This window comes from Engystomops pustulosus, chromosome 3, assembly GCF_040894005.1.
Source record: "Engystomops pustulosus chromosome 3, aEngPut4.maternal, whole genome shotgun sequence".
NCBI lineage: Eukaryota > Metazoa > Chordata > Amphibia > Anura > Leptodactylidae > Engystomops > Engystomops pustulosus.
The window spans coordinates 66,470,232-66,484,074 of NC_092413.1; the positions used below are offsets into that span (position 1 = coordinate 66,470,232).

General features: G+C 44.7%; 1 protein-coding gene across 3 annotated transcripts in view; it reads left to right on the top strand.

Annotated features, from left to right (window-relative positions):
* Nucleotides 1-13,843, top strand: part of OPRM1 (opioid receptor mu 1) — a 158,992-nt gene that overhangs the window by 18,946 nt on the left and 126,203 nt on the right. The window lies entirely within an intron of this gene.

Below are 13,843 nucleotides of genomic sequence, written 5' to 3' on the forward strand. Positions count from 1 at the left end.
TGAGGAAAAGAAGGAGACGGGGATGTAGGGCTGGGGCTCTTCGAAGAGCCAGGAGGATGTCATAGACCTGTTCTACTCTCCATCATTATGGGCAATTGTGTTGCACGTGATTAGATTTTTGCACAATCACGACGACTTTCATGTGTCGGACAATCAGATGGGTTCGGACTGAGTGTGGGATTTAACTTTAAAATTGTGTCACAAGACGATCCACTTACACTAAGTGAATTGCAGCAGAGTTCATTATCGTCAGACATTCCGGATCGGGGATCGCTCCAGGGACAGGTAAGTAAATGTGCCCCAGTATTTATCCTGCCACACAAGGGAAAAGAAAACACTGGACCTGTTTTTTGCCAACATAAGGGAGGCATATAAGTCATCAACCCTACCGCCCCTAAGAACCCACAGATTATGTTCAGAAGAGCCCGTACCTTAAAAAACATCCTGGCTCCCAGCAGATCACGACCAGAGGTCTGCAAAAATCCCAGTGTATCCTTTTTCCCTAAGGTTGCTGGGAGTTTCAGATGCGGGCATATGAGATGTAAGTTTTGTGAGTCTATTAAACATAGACAAAAAACTTTTACGTCCAATATAACGAGGGAAGTATATCCAATAAAAAGTTTTGTAAATTGCAGTTCGAAATATATCATTTATCTAATAGAGTGCAAATGAAAACTACATTCATCCGATAAGGGAAAGATATAATAAACATAGACATAACATTGTAAATGGTTTTGCTTTGCACAGCGTGTCACGTCACGCAGCCATCCATCATGATTGTAATGCAAAAGATTTTAGTGTACTCCCTATTGAATACTATAATATTACTATAATATACACTCGCCGGCCACTTTATTAGGTACACCTGTCCAACTGTTCGTTAACACTTAATTTCTAATCAGCCAATCACATGGCGGAATGTACTTTAGGCATGTAGACATGGTCAAGACAATCTCCTGCAGTTCAAACCGAGCATCAGTATGGGGAAGAAAGGGGATTTGAGTGCCTTTGAATGTGGCATGGTTGTTGGTGCCAGAAGGGCTGGTCTGAGTATTTCAGAAACTGCTGATCTACTGGGATTTTCACGCACAACCATCTCTAGGGTTTACAGAGAATGGTACGAAAAAGAAAAAACATCCAGTGAGCGGCAGTTCTGTGGGCGGAAATGCCTTGTTGATGCCAGAGGTCAGAGGAGAATGGGCAGACTGGTTCGAGCTGATAGAAAGGCAACAGTGACTCAAATCGCCACCCGTTACAATCAAGGTAGGCAGAAGAGCATCTCTGAATGCACAGTATGTCGAACTTTGAGGCAGATGGGCTACAGCAGCAGAAGACCACACCGGGTGCCACTCCTTTCAGCTAAGAACAGGAAACTGAGGCTACAATTTGCACAAGCTCATCGAAATTGGACAGTAGAAGATTGGAAAAACGTTGCCTGGTCTGATGAGTCTTGATTTCTGCTTGATAAAAACTTGGGGACAGTGCACTGTCAGCGCCCCACGGCAGCTCTAGTTTTTCAATAATTTTGTCACATGCCACTAACCGGACCCCTAGGTGTTTCTCCTGAATTTTGAGCTGTGGGAGCTGCAGAGACAGAAACACTCCTTACAAATACACAGAGAAGACTTCCCTCCTGTGGAAACTACTAATCTTCATGTGATCCTTGAGCCTAATTTCAAGAATAAATCAGGTGAGCACCTCTGGTTCTCCATAAGATACTGCTAACCATACCAGACGTTATCATACCAGGCGCCGTCCTCTGTTGTTTCCTTTTTTCTACAAACCACTTGACTCATAGCACAGCATCTGGCAGCTCTGGTAAGTCATTGTCTTCCCCTATTGGCATCCACGGTGGGATATCCCGAGCTGGAAGTTCTAATGTGTTCCATGCCGTTTTTAGGCCCTCCCGCGTTCTGATGACAATATGTTTGCTATTCGTGGTGAACACTAGTCCAAAGGGGAATAACCAGCAAAAAGGCACTTGCTTCCCTCTCAGAGTATCCAGTAGTGGCTTAAGCAATCCCCTTTTAGCAAGCGTAGAAGGTGCAATGTCCTGGTATATTGATAAATCATGGGACTGGTATTAGAGCTCTTTGTGGTCTCTCGCTCCTTTTAAGATATTTGCCGCATCTTTGTATCTCAGCAGGACACAGACTACATATCTAGGCGGTTCTGCTGCACGCGGTTTAGGCTGCAAAGCTCTATGGATCCTTTCAGTATTGATAGAGTCGGATTTTTCTTGTCCCAGTATGCTTGCAAATACAGCACCCGCCACTTTAGGTAAGTCTTCATGCGTTATATCCTCCGGTAGGCCTCTCAAGCACACATTTCTGTCTTTGACCCAGAGCAAGACTGTGTTTTATTGGGCCTTCTGTTTGGCCATAGAACTGCAAACCGCCTCTCCAAATTGCAGCAGCGCTGACTGGGGTCCTTCTAGTTCTTCCACCCTGGCCCCTATTTGCCTAATATCCACTATATTATCAGCCAGCTCTTTAGCTATGGGGTTCAGGGCCTGAAACAGGGCCTTTTTAATAAAGTCTCTGGAGACTGGGCTTGAGGAATGTTCCCCATGTGCATCAAAGTACTCACCAGCGATGTCTTGCTCCGAGTCCTCTGCATCATCTAGTGCAGGTGGCGCAGGTGCCATCTTGGTTAGTTCATTCGCTGGTGTCTTCATCTTTTTCCTCAGGAATTTATTGAGTTCCTGCTGCTGCTTTCCCGTCTTGGCATGCCCCTTCAGTTCCTGGGCTTTGGGGTTGCCGTATTTGACCATTTGGCCAGAGATAGATGCTGTCGTAGCTAGCTTCGGGTGATAAGTGCCGGGAGCTCCAGAATCAAGCAGCCATCTAGCAGCATGGCCTGGCTCCGACCCCGAGAGGGCTCTTTTTACATGCTATTAGGAGTTTATATTTGACACCGTCTGCAACTATAAAATTGCCACATTTCCTATCGCCTTCCAAATCCATAATGGGACTAGACAGGGGTGTCCACTGTCCCAATTATTGTTTGTCTTGTGTATAGAATGCCTGGCAGCAGCCATTAGAGGATCTGTGGATATTAAAGGAGTCATGGTAAGAGATAGAGAATTTAAACTATTTCTCTTTGCAGATGATATTCTCTTGACACTCATGCAACCGCATACCTCGCTACCTAATCTCCACAGACTGCTGTTATAAGGTAAATGTCAGCAAAATGGAGGTCTGTCCCAATAATATTACACTCCTGGCTAGACTCAAGTCTAATTTTAACTTTCAATGGCAAACCTAGACTCTGATATCCGTAGGAATATGCCTGACCTCATCCTACGGGTCCCTTTATTCCCATAATTTCTCTGCACTATTTGATTCATTAAAACATATGATGACACATTGGCATAAACTACCCCTCTCCTTTTTAGGCAGAATAAATGCAGTCAGAATGACCATCCTCCAAAAGCTAATGTATTACTTTGAAACCCTACCAGTCCCAATCCCAATGGGGGCCCTGAAGGCGCTACAGGCATCTTTGTTCAAGTTCATCTGGGCTCATAAGCGACAAAGAGTTTCCCAGAAAAATGTTAGTGCAACTCAGAGACTGCGATGGGATGGAGGTGCCGGACCTTCTCAAATACTACTGGGCTACATCTACGCAGGATCCCCGTGGTCTACACTCTTAGCCTACTCCAAATGAATGTAGATTTTGAAGCTCTGGAGCGCCCCAATACACCCCAATGCCTTTTAATGGGCAACGTCAGAGACAACGCCCTGTTCTTTGATAAGCAACACGGCTCATACGAGAGCAATTTGGTTGAGATGTGCCAAAAAATTCCCTTTGTGTTCTGAGCACTCCCGTATGACCTCCTATGACCTCCTTGTCTTTTAGCCTCACAAGGACCATGACCAGACCTTGGCAGATGGCAGGCCTATTCAGCTTTGCGGACATAGCTGATTGTAAGAGCAGGGAGTTATTGAGATTTACAGAACTGAGGAACAAATTCTTTCTTCCTCTCACTGCCCAGTATAGCTACCTGCAAATCAAATCATATATAACTCCCCGTGATATCACAACCTACACCATTTGAGAGTCTCTGTAAAGAGGGAACGGACACAAAGGGTCTTATCTCCGCCATATACGCCCTGTTAGGCAATCCCCACCCCTCTATCCACCCCCAACATGAATACATGATGAAATGAGAGACTTTCTTGGGCAGATGACTGCCACCCCCAACATGAAAAGTGATATAGGACAAGTCATCGCAGTGTGTGCAGTAGAAAGAGAATCAATATAAACTATTAATGTGGTGGTATCACACTCACACTCTAGGATATATTCTGAAACAAGAGACGTCTGCTGGTGCTGTGGCTTCCATGGGGCAGATGTCCCTCACATTTTTTGGACATGCCCCCATATTCAAGGGTATTGGAAGTCAGTGAACTCAATAACAGAGTCAGTGCTGGGAAGAAAGGTATCTATAGACCCAAGTGGGGAGATGATGCTTAGAAAAAGATAAAAAAAGATGTAAATGGATTAACAAAGTTAAAGTGTAACCGTCATTCTGAGCAAGAAAAAAACTAAAATACATAATTCTGTTCCAGGTGTCCCTGGGAATCATTCCTCAAAGTATTTTCCCTCTCGGTCCTCATTTAGTACCTTTATTGGCCCATAGCAACCAGGGTTTCCAGGTCTCAAAAAACTACAATCAGCAAGATGAAGGGGCGGAGCCTGCCTCCTGTCACCTCATCACAAGCACCTGCTGCTGACCAATGACACCATAGCTATCTATCTATCTATCTATCTATCTATCTATCTATCTCTCTCATATTTTTTCTAGCTATCTCATATCTATCTATCTCCTATTTATCTATCCCTCCTAACTATCTTTCTATCTCAAATAGAAAGGGGCACAGCACATGAGGACACAGCACACGAGGACACAGCATGTAGACTTGGAGATTGTCTTCTGTCACTTCCTGTGTATGAGGTGATGGGGGGAGGGGGGGGGGCTGCAGTTTCTGTCAGTGTGGATTATTTGTTATACACAAGTGTAGGGAAAGCTGAGGAGAGAGAAGATGAAGGTTCTTGGTTACTACATTAGTGAGGGCTTCTCCCTGCACATGAGTGCTGCAGCACTGAGCCATGATTGCAGGGAGAGGAGGCGTGTCTCCTGTTCCGTAGTCTTCTTTATGAAAACGGAATGCCCATAGTAACAGCTATCTGAGCAGTCACTGCCATCTAGGGGAAGTCTGCAGAATACAAGAGGAAAGAGCAAGATTCGGGTAACTAATCCAATTGCAAAAGGGCTTAAAATTACCTGCCCTACAACATATCAAAAGTTTTTTGAAATGACGGTTACACTTTAAGTTCCTTGACTGTATTCAGGAAGATGTTTGTTACTCTACCTGTTAGACTGTGTCAAATGTTAGGATGGTTTGTGTGTTGATAAATTAAAAAAACAAATAAGGGAGGGGAAATCCAGATACAAGAGCAAGATAGATGAGCAGATAAAACACGAAAACATCATTGCGGTCTGGAACAGTCCCAAATCAATATCTGGTCACAGACAGACTCTTTATCAGGTTACAGCAGATAAGGAGTGGGTTAATGAACTTAATCTATTTTTTAAAAGGTTTGATCACACACCTGCCCCTCCCACCTTACAGGCATCCCCAGTGAGAAAACATGGGTCCATGTCATCAGTAATCCATTGTCTCCACCACACTCAATGTGACCTCCCCCACTAGATTCCCTGCTGTTAGATCTCATCAACAGATCAGTGAAACCAATTGTCAGTTATCAGGCTATAATGCCATCATTACAAGTGCCCAGATGAGAAGAGAGCTGAAAAGACTCAAAGTGGGCAAGAATTCAGGTCCAGATGGTATTATTGCAAGACTACTCAATACTTGTGGTATCATTGCACATATGTTCAACATGAGCCTGAAGTTTGGACGGGTAGCACAACTGTGGAAAACATCTTGAGTGGTACCAGTTTCACAAACACATCACCCATTGGACCTCAACCGCTACAGACTGGTGGCATTAACATCCCATTTGATGAAGGCTTTTGAGAGTTTGGTTCTCGGACATCTCAACCCTCTAGTGAGCTCAACTATGGATGCCCTACAGTGTGTTTATCAGCCAGGCATTGTTGTAGACCAGTGATTTTCAACCTTTTTTGAGCCGCGGTACACTTTTTATACTTAGAAAATCCTGGGGCACACCACCAACCAAAATAGCACAAAATGACACTAAAACAGTCATAAAAGGCCTCCCTTAACTAATAAAAAACCCCTAGCGGCCTCCCTTTACTAATTAAAAGCCCCTAGCGGCCTTCCTTTACTAAGTAAAAGACCCTAGCGGCCTCCCTTTACTAATTAAAAGACCCTAGAGGCCTCCCTTTACTAATCAAGAGCCCCTAGCGGCCTCCCTTTACTAATTAAAAGCCCTTAGCAGCCTCCCTTTACTAATTAAGAGCCCCTAGCGGCCTCCCTTTACTAATTAAGAGCCCCTAGCGGCCTCCCTTTACTAATTAAGAGCCCCTAGCGGCCTCCCTTTACTAATTAAAAGACCCTAGCGGCCTCCCGTTACTAATTAAAAGACCCTAGCGGCCTCCCGTTACTAATCAAGAGCCCCTAGCGGCCTCCCTTTACTAATTAAAAGACCCTAGCGGCCTCCCTTTACTAATTAAAAGACCCTAGCGGCCTCCCTTTACTAATTAAAAGACCCTAGCGGCCTCCCGTTACTAATCAAGAGCCCCTAGCGGCCTCCCTTTACTAATTAAGAGCTCTTGCGGCCTCCCTTTACTAATTAAAAGGCCCTAGAGGCCTCCCTTTACTAATTAAAAGGCCCTAGAGGCCCCCCTTTACTAATTAAAAGGCCCTAGAGGCCCCCCTTTACTAATTAAAAGGCCCTAGAGGCCCCCCTTTACTAATTAAAAGGCCCTAGAGGCCTCCCTTTACTAATTAAAAGGCCCTAGAGGCCTCCCTTTACTAATAAAAAACCCCTAGAGGCCTCCCTTAACTAATAAAAAAAAGACCCTAGCTTCCTTCCTTATACAAATAATAACCTTATATACTTACCCTTGATGTCTTCTTCCGTGTGACATGACATCAGGTCGCGTCAGTCACGTGACATGGGCCGCGCGGTGCAGGAGCTACAGAAGATGGGCGGATCGCCGACGCGGGGCTTGGAGGTAAGTATGGGGGCGCGGGGGCGCGGCGGCAGCACTACACAGGGTGAAAATCACTGTTGTAGACAATGCCATCATCCACCTTCTACATTGAACTCTTTCTCACCTGGGTAACATGGCGAGAATAATGTTATTTGATTTCTCCAGTGCTTTTAACACTGTACAGCCAGGGCTACTAAGAGACAAACTGGAGCTGGCTGGAGTGGACGACCATCTCTCTAATTCCTAGACCACCTCACAAACCAACCTCAGTATGGGGGAGCCGGGGACTCTGTGTCAGACTCTGTGATTAGTATTACTGGTGCAACTCAAGGTACAGTTCTGGCTCCCATCCTCTTCACATTGTACACAGCAGACTTCAGGTACAGTTCCACGAGCTCCAGAAGTTCTCTGATGACAGTGCTCTAGTAGGCCTCATTACAGGGAGTACAAAGAATTGATCTGGGAATTTGTGGATTGGTACCAGCAAACCACCTTAAGTCATCAATGTTGGGAAGACCAAGGAAATGGTGGCGGACTTCTGTGAGTACAGTTCTCCTTCTCCAACAGTGGTTATTTAGTGGACGGACATTGAGGCAGTAAAGTCCTATAAGTACTTGGGTGTCTTCTTCAACAATAAACTGGAGTGGGCAGAGAACATAAAAGAACTTCACTGGAAGGGACACAGCAGGCTATACCTGCTTAGGAGGCTGTGGCATTTGGATTGAAAGGAGCACTGCTTAAGACCTTCTTCAACTCTGTAGTGGAATCGGACATTTTGTTTGGTGTACTTTTTCTTTGAATACCAAACTGCTGATGATTGCTCGCCTACTTTTTTTATCTGTATTTTTATCCCTTTTTTTTGTTCATTCATGCCTAATAAATGACATTGTTTGTGCTGTACTCTCTCTGCTGCGTTTCTGCATAGGATTCATTACAATGAGCCACTGGCTCATTGTAACGAATCTTCAGAATCTTCTGGTGCTGCATTTGGCCACTTCATTTATACCAGCCTTTTTCAATACCCTGTGATTGTAATTGTCTTTACAGTTATTCGTGTTTGTCTAGTATGTTATTCTGTTACTCTGACATGTACCACTCTTATAGAATGATTTTGTTTCTCATCGCCATCTCGGTTTAGACTTGGTTTGTTTGACAAGTTGCCCTGTCTTGTGTGGGTTTGGCTTTTGTTCTCAAAGACAGAGGTAGTGCATAGTTCAGGGCTCAAACTTCTTTCCTGGTGTGACAGGCACACTATTCTTTACCAAGCCATTTAGTTGGGGACCCTGAGGAAGGCAGATACTAATGGTGAAACAAGTAAGGTTGGGGGTTTTTGGAGTTAGAGCACTGAAGAGACTTCTAGCTGTTTGGCATCTTTTGTTTTCACGTCTCTAAGGTAAACAGATCCTTATATATAATAGTTCTTAGAACCTGGTAAACTAGCTTTTCGCTGGTCTAATTTTGCAGCAAAAATTGCATCAAAAAATTGTTGGAAATCTAGAAGTGCAGGAAAAGTGTCGGGAATACAAAGCTGCATCCAAAATGAGAGACCAAAAAAAAGGTTTGAATGAAGAAAAGCAGCACTATTGTGGAGTGCCAATATCAGTGGATGCATCATAAATCATCCCAAAAAACTGGGGGGGGTGGCAATAATAAATGCCCCCCAAAGATGTTTAACTTGTTGAAGATATGTGAGAATTTTGTTTAGATTTCAGAACATGTGTGATAACAATGACTCATTCACCCACGTGTCCCTTACATGACCATGGACAGATTTCTATCCACTGGAGATAAACAAAGAAGCTTTCTATAGCAGTTCAGCAAGTAGAGATCCAGCAAACTGTGAAGAATTGAAAGAAAGTATATTGGAAAATTATTTAAATTTTCAGTACACAAACCGTATTAATTATGGACAACAGAGTGGACAACCCCTTTTAACGATTTTGACTAAGTGTTCACATAAAAGAGACATATCCGGGGAGTTCCTTAAGACCAAGAAGGACCCCGGGGTCTTAATATGTTGCTCAGTGGTTTGTTAGTCTGTTGTGAGTTCTTTCATCCTATGTAACATTGAAATTTCAGTGAGGAGATCTGAGCTAGTTGGTACCCAAATGGGTTTCCACAAGCGTGGTATCAATGTTCTCACTGCTATCAGCACAAACTGCATCAGTGCTTGTCTGGCCTTATGTACCTTGTCTCGGGTTGCAGGCGTGCCTCGGTAAATCCCTATGTGCCTGCTGCAGTCTCACTTAGCCCCCCATGCTCCATCGCCATCTCCCAGCACTTGTTAACTTGTTAACTCAGGGCTTGCCAACTCCGCCGCAGCATCTGGGTAAATGCACGCAACTATGGTTCTTGGGAGAAGCATCCCTAGGTGAGAGCTATGCTTCTCCATGCCTGAACATACCTGTCCTCCTCATTTCTGGGACTTGTAGCCAGTTTCAAGTTTCTGCACTCCTGGATTCATGGATGCTGTTCTGGTCTCCCGGTATCGTCTTCCTGTGGTCCGACTTGAAAAGCCGCTGGTCATCTCATCCCTGTCACAGAGTGGGCAGATCCTCTGCTACCCAGTCCGGTACCGCACAGAGCCCCTGTGCCTGAAAATTGGGGCATTGCACAAGGAGAGATTGTTGTTTTGTGTGCTACCCAGGTCCACGTCTTCCATCCTGATAGGCCTTCTGTGGTTGCAGCGCTATGCACCTGTGCTCAACTGGCCCCCCTGGAGAGGTTTTTTGCTGGGGACCGAAATGCCAGTCACACTGTTTGGTGGTACCTCATCCTGTTTACCCACCATGGCTTCTCTGGTGTTCTCCAACCCTCTGGTGGGTCTCTCCACTCCATATGGACTTTGCAGATGTCTTTTCAGAGAAGCAAGTAGAGACTCCACACCATCTCTACGACTGCCGTATTGACTTCTCCCCCACGGGGTTGGGTATATCCTCTGCCTGTGCCTGAAACCGCGGCTGTATCAGCTTATGTGAAGGAATTCTGCAGAAGGGTTGCATACACAAGTCCTCTTCTTTTGCTTGTGCTGGATTCTTCTTTGTGGCCAAGAAGGTTGGATCACTCCGCCATTGCATTGACTATTGCGATCTTAATAAAGTTATGATGAAGATTCGCTATCCACTACCTCTGATCACGGAACTCTTCAACTGTCTGCATGGTGCCAAGGTTTTCATCAAATTGGACCTACGGTGGGCATATAACCTCATCTGGCGATGAATGGGAAAATGCCTTCAATCATTGTCATGGGCACTTTGAATATTTGGTCATGCCCTTTGGACTCCAAATGCACCTGTCATGTTTCAAGAGTTTGTTAATGACATTTTCAGAGACTTGCTGTGTACCTGTGTCGTGGTCTACTTGGATGAGATCCTGGTGTTTGCTACAGACCTTTAATCCCATCAGGTCCAAGTACGACAAGTTTTCAGGTGCCCTAGGGCCAATCGCCTATTTGCCAAGCTCGAGAAGTATTAGTTCCACCAGTCTTCCATTCCTTGGGTACATCATCTCTGACAAGGGTTTATGGAGAAGGATCCCACAAAGTTGTCTGTGGTACTTCAGTGACCTCGCCCAGTAGGACTTCATGCTATCCAGAGATTCCTGGGCTTTGCTAATTAATACCGGCAGTTCATAGCTCATTTCTCCTCCCTTGTGTCTCCCATTGTGGTGCTGGCCAAGAAGAACACCAATCCTAAACTCTGGCCTCCGGCGACTGAAGTAGCTTTCCCCAAACTGAAGTCTGCCTTTGCCTCCGCTCCTGTTCTCACCCAGCCTGATACTGAGAAACCGTTCCTGTTAGAGGCTGACGCCTCCTCGGTTGGTGCTGGAGCCATTCTCACTCATAAAGTACCTAAGGGTTTTGTGCAGCTTTTTCTCTAAATTTTTTTCAGCCGCAGATAGGAATTACTCCATAGGTGATCAGGAGCTTCTGTACATAAAGCTTGCTTTGGAAGAGTGGCATTATCTTCTGGAAGGACCTCATCATCCAGTCACTATCCACACAGATCACAAAAATATCCTTTATCTCCAGACTGCTGAGTGTCTCAATCCAAGACAGGCTTGTTGGTCCCTCTTCTTCTCCCGCTTTAACCCCTTCCCGCCGCAGCCCTTTTTCGTTTTTGCGTTTTCATTTTTCGCTCCCAACATGCAAAAATCTGTAACATTTTTATTTTTCCATGTACAGAGCTGTGTGACAGCTTATTTTCTGCGTAATAAATTACACTTCAAAATGGTGGTATTTAATATTCTATGCCGTGTACTTGGAAGCGGGGAAAAAATTCCAAATGCAGTGAAATTGGTAAAAAAAACTGCATTAGTACCGTATTCTTGTGGGCTTGGATTTTACGGATTTCACTGTATGCCCCAAATGACAGGTCTACTTTATTCTTTGGGTCAGTACGATTACGGGGATAACAAATTTGTATAGGTTTTATAATTAGAGATAAGCGAGCACTAAAATGCTCGAGTGCTCGTTATTCGAGACGAACTTTTCCTGATGCTCGAGTGCTCGTCTCGAATAACGAGCCCCATTGAAGTCAATAGGAGACTCGAGCATTTTTCAAAGGGACCATGGTTCGGGAATAAAATGTGTTAATTAATTGAAAAAGAATGTCTTCTGATAAGTTAGCAGATGTATGCAAACATCTGCAATCTATTCTTCACTGTTCCGCGCGTATATTATCTCCCGACAAGTTAGCAGATGTGAAGAACAGTGAAGAATAGAATAAAAACAGTGAACACAGTGAACACAGGATCATTTAAGTGAAAAACACAGTGAAGAATAGATTGCAGATGTTCGGCACATCTGCTTATTTGTCGGGAGATACGCTGTCCCGGGATCCGCTGCTCTTCTTCCACTGAAGTCTCCCCGATGTCTCCGTGCCGCTGCCCGATGTCACCGTGCCCCGATGTCTCCGTGCCCCTATGTCTCCGTGCCCCTATGTCTCCGTGCCGCTGCCCGATGTCTCCGTGCCACTGCCCGATGTCTCCGTGCCGCTCCCCGGTGTCTCTGTGCTGCTCCCCGGTGTCTCTGTGCTGCTCCCCGGTGTCTCTGTCCTGCTCACCGTGTTCTTCAATGTGTTCTTCAATGTGTTCTTCACACACATATATTGTTCTTCACATACTATTTTGTTCGCACCGTTCCGCGCGTATCTTCCGACAAGTAAGCAGATGTGCCGAACATCTGTAATCTATTCTTCACTGTGTTCTTTACTGTGTTTTTCACTTAAATGATCCTGTGTTCACAGTGTTCACTGTTTTATTCTATTCTTCATTGTTCTTCACTGTGTTTTTTTAATTAAATGCTCGATCTCGAGCAGGGGAAATACTCGTCCGAGCAACGAGCCGTTTCGAGTACCTTAATACTCGAACGAGCATCAAGCTCGGACGAGTATACTCGCTCATCTCTATTTATAATGTTTTCATGCATTTCATACAAAAAATTTTGGGGGATTTTGCCAGATTCTAGCACTAATAACTTTTTTTTACTTTGGTGTATGGAGTTGTGGGTGGTGCCCTTTTTTGCGGATTTTGATGACGTTTACAATGTTATCATTTTTAGGACTGTACAACCTTTTGATCACTTTTTAAATGGCAAAAAAGTGCCTTGTTCAACTTTGGGCACGATTTTACGTTACGGGGTTAAACGCAGTGAAAAAACGTTATCATATTTTGATAAATCAGGCATTTTCGGACGCGGCAATGTGTTTATGATTTTTACCGTTTATTTATATTTATATCAGTTCTAGGGAAAGGGGGGTGATTTGAATTTTTAGGTTTTTTATTATAATTTTTGTTTTTAACTTTTTTTTATTTTTATTTTTACTATTTTTTAGACTCCTTAGGGTACTTTAACCCTAGGGTGTCTGTACGATCATATCATATACTGCTATACTACAGTATGGGAGTATATGGGGATTTTACTCCTCATACATTACAATGTGCTGATAGCACATTGTAATGAATGGGATAACCCGAAGTAGCTTCGGGTCTTCATGAGACCCGACGCTACCACTGCGACAGATCGCCGCTCCCCGATGACATCACGGGGAGCGACGATCCTCAGAAAGATGGTGGCCCCATGCAGGAAAACACCCGCGATTGGTGCCGGCAGCAAAGACTTACCGGCAATGGAGAGGGCTCGGCCCGCAAGCCCTCTCCATGCACCTGGACCCGGCATGTGATGTACTAATACGTCACATGTCGGTAAGGGGTTAACTTCTTGTTACATTTCCATCCTGTGGAGAAGAATGTTATGGCCATTCCTTATCTCATGCCTCAGATGTAGCTCCTCTACATATTGTTACTCCTGAATGTCTGGTTGTTGCTGCTCCTGTCAATCTATGGCAGCTTCCTCCTGGCAAGACATACGTATGTCCAACCTGCTCCATTGAAGAGGATACTAAGAGGACATTGCTCTTGTCAGGCTGGGCACTCTGGGGTGCAGAGATCTGTTGTTCTTATGTCTCGTTTCTACTGGTGGCCTGATCTGCTCAAGGATGAATGAGATTTTGTGAGTTCCTGCACTTCCTGTACCCGCAACAAGTCATCACGTCTCAAGTCAGTAGGTCTGCTCCTGCCATTGTCGATACCCAGTTGCCCATGGACGCAAATAGCCATGGACTTATTTTATGGATATTCTGTCATCTTCCAGTCACAGACCGGTTCTCTAAGATGTCCCACTTTGTTCCTCTG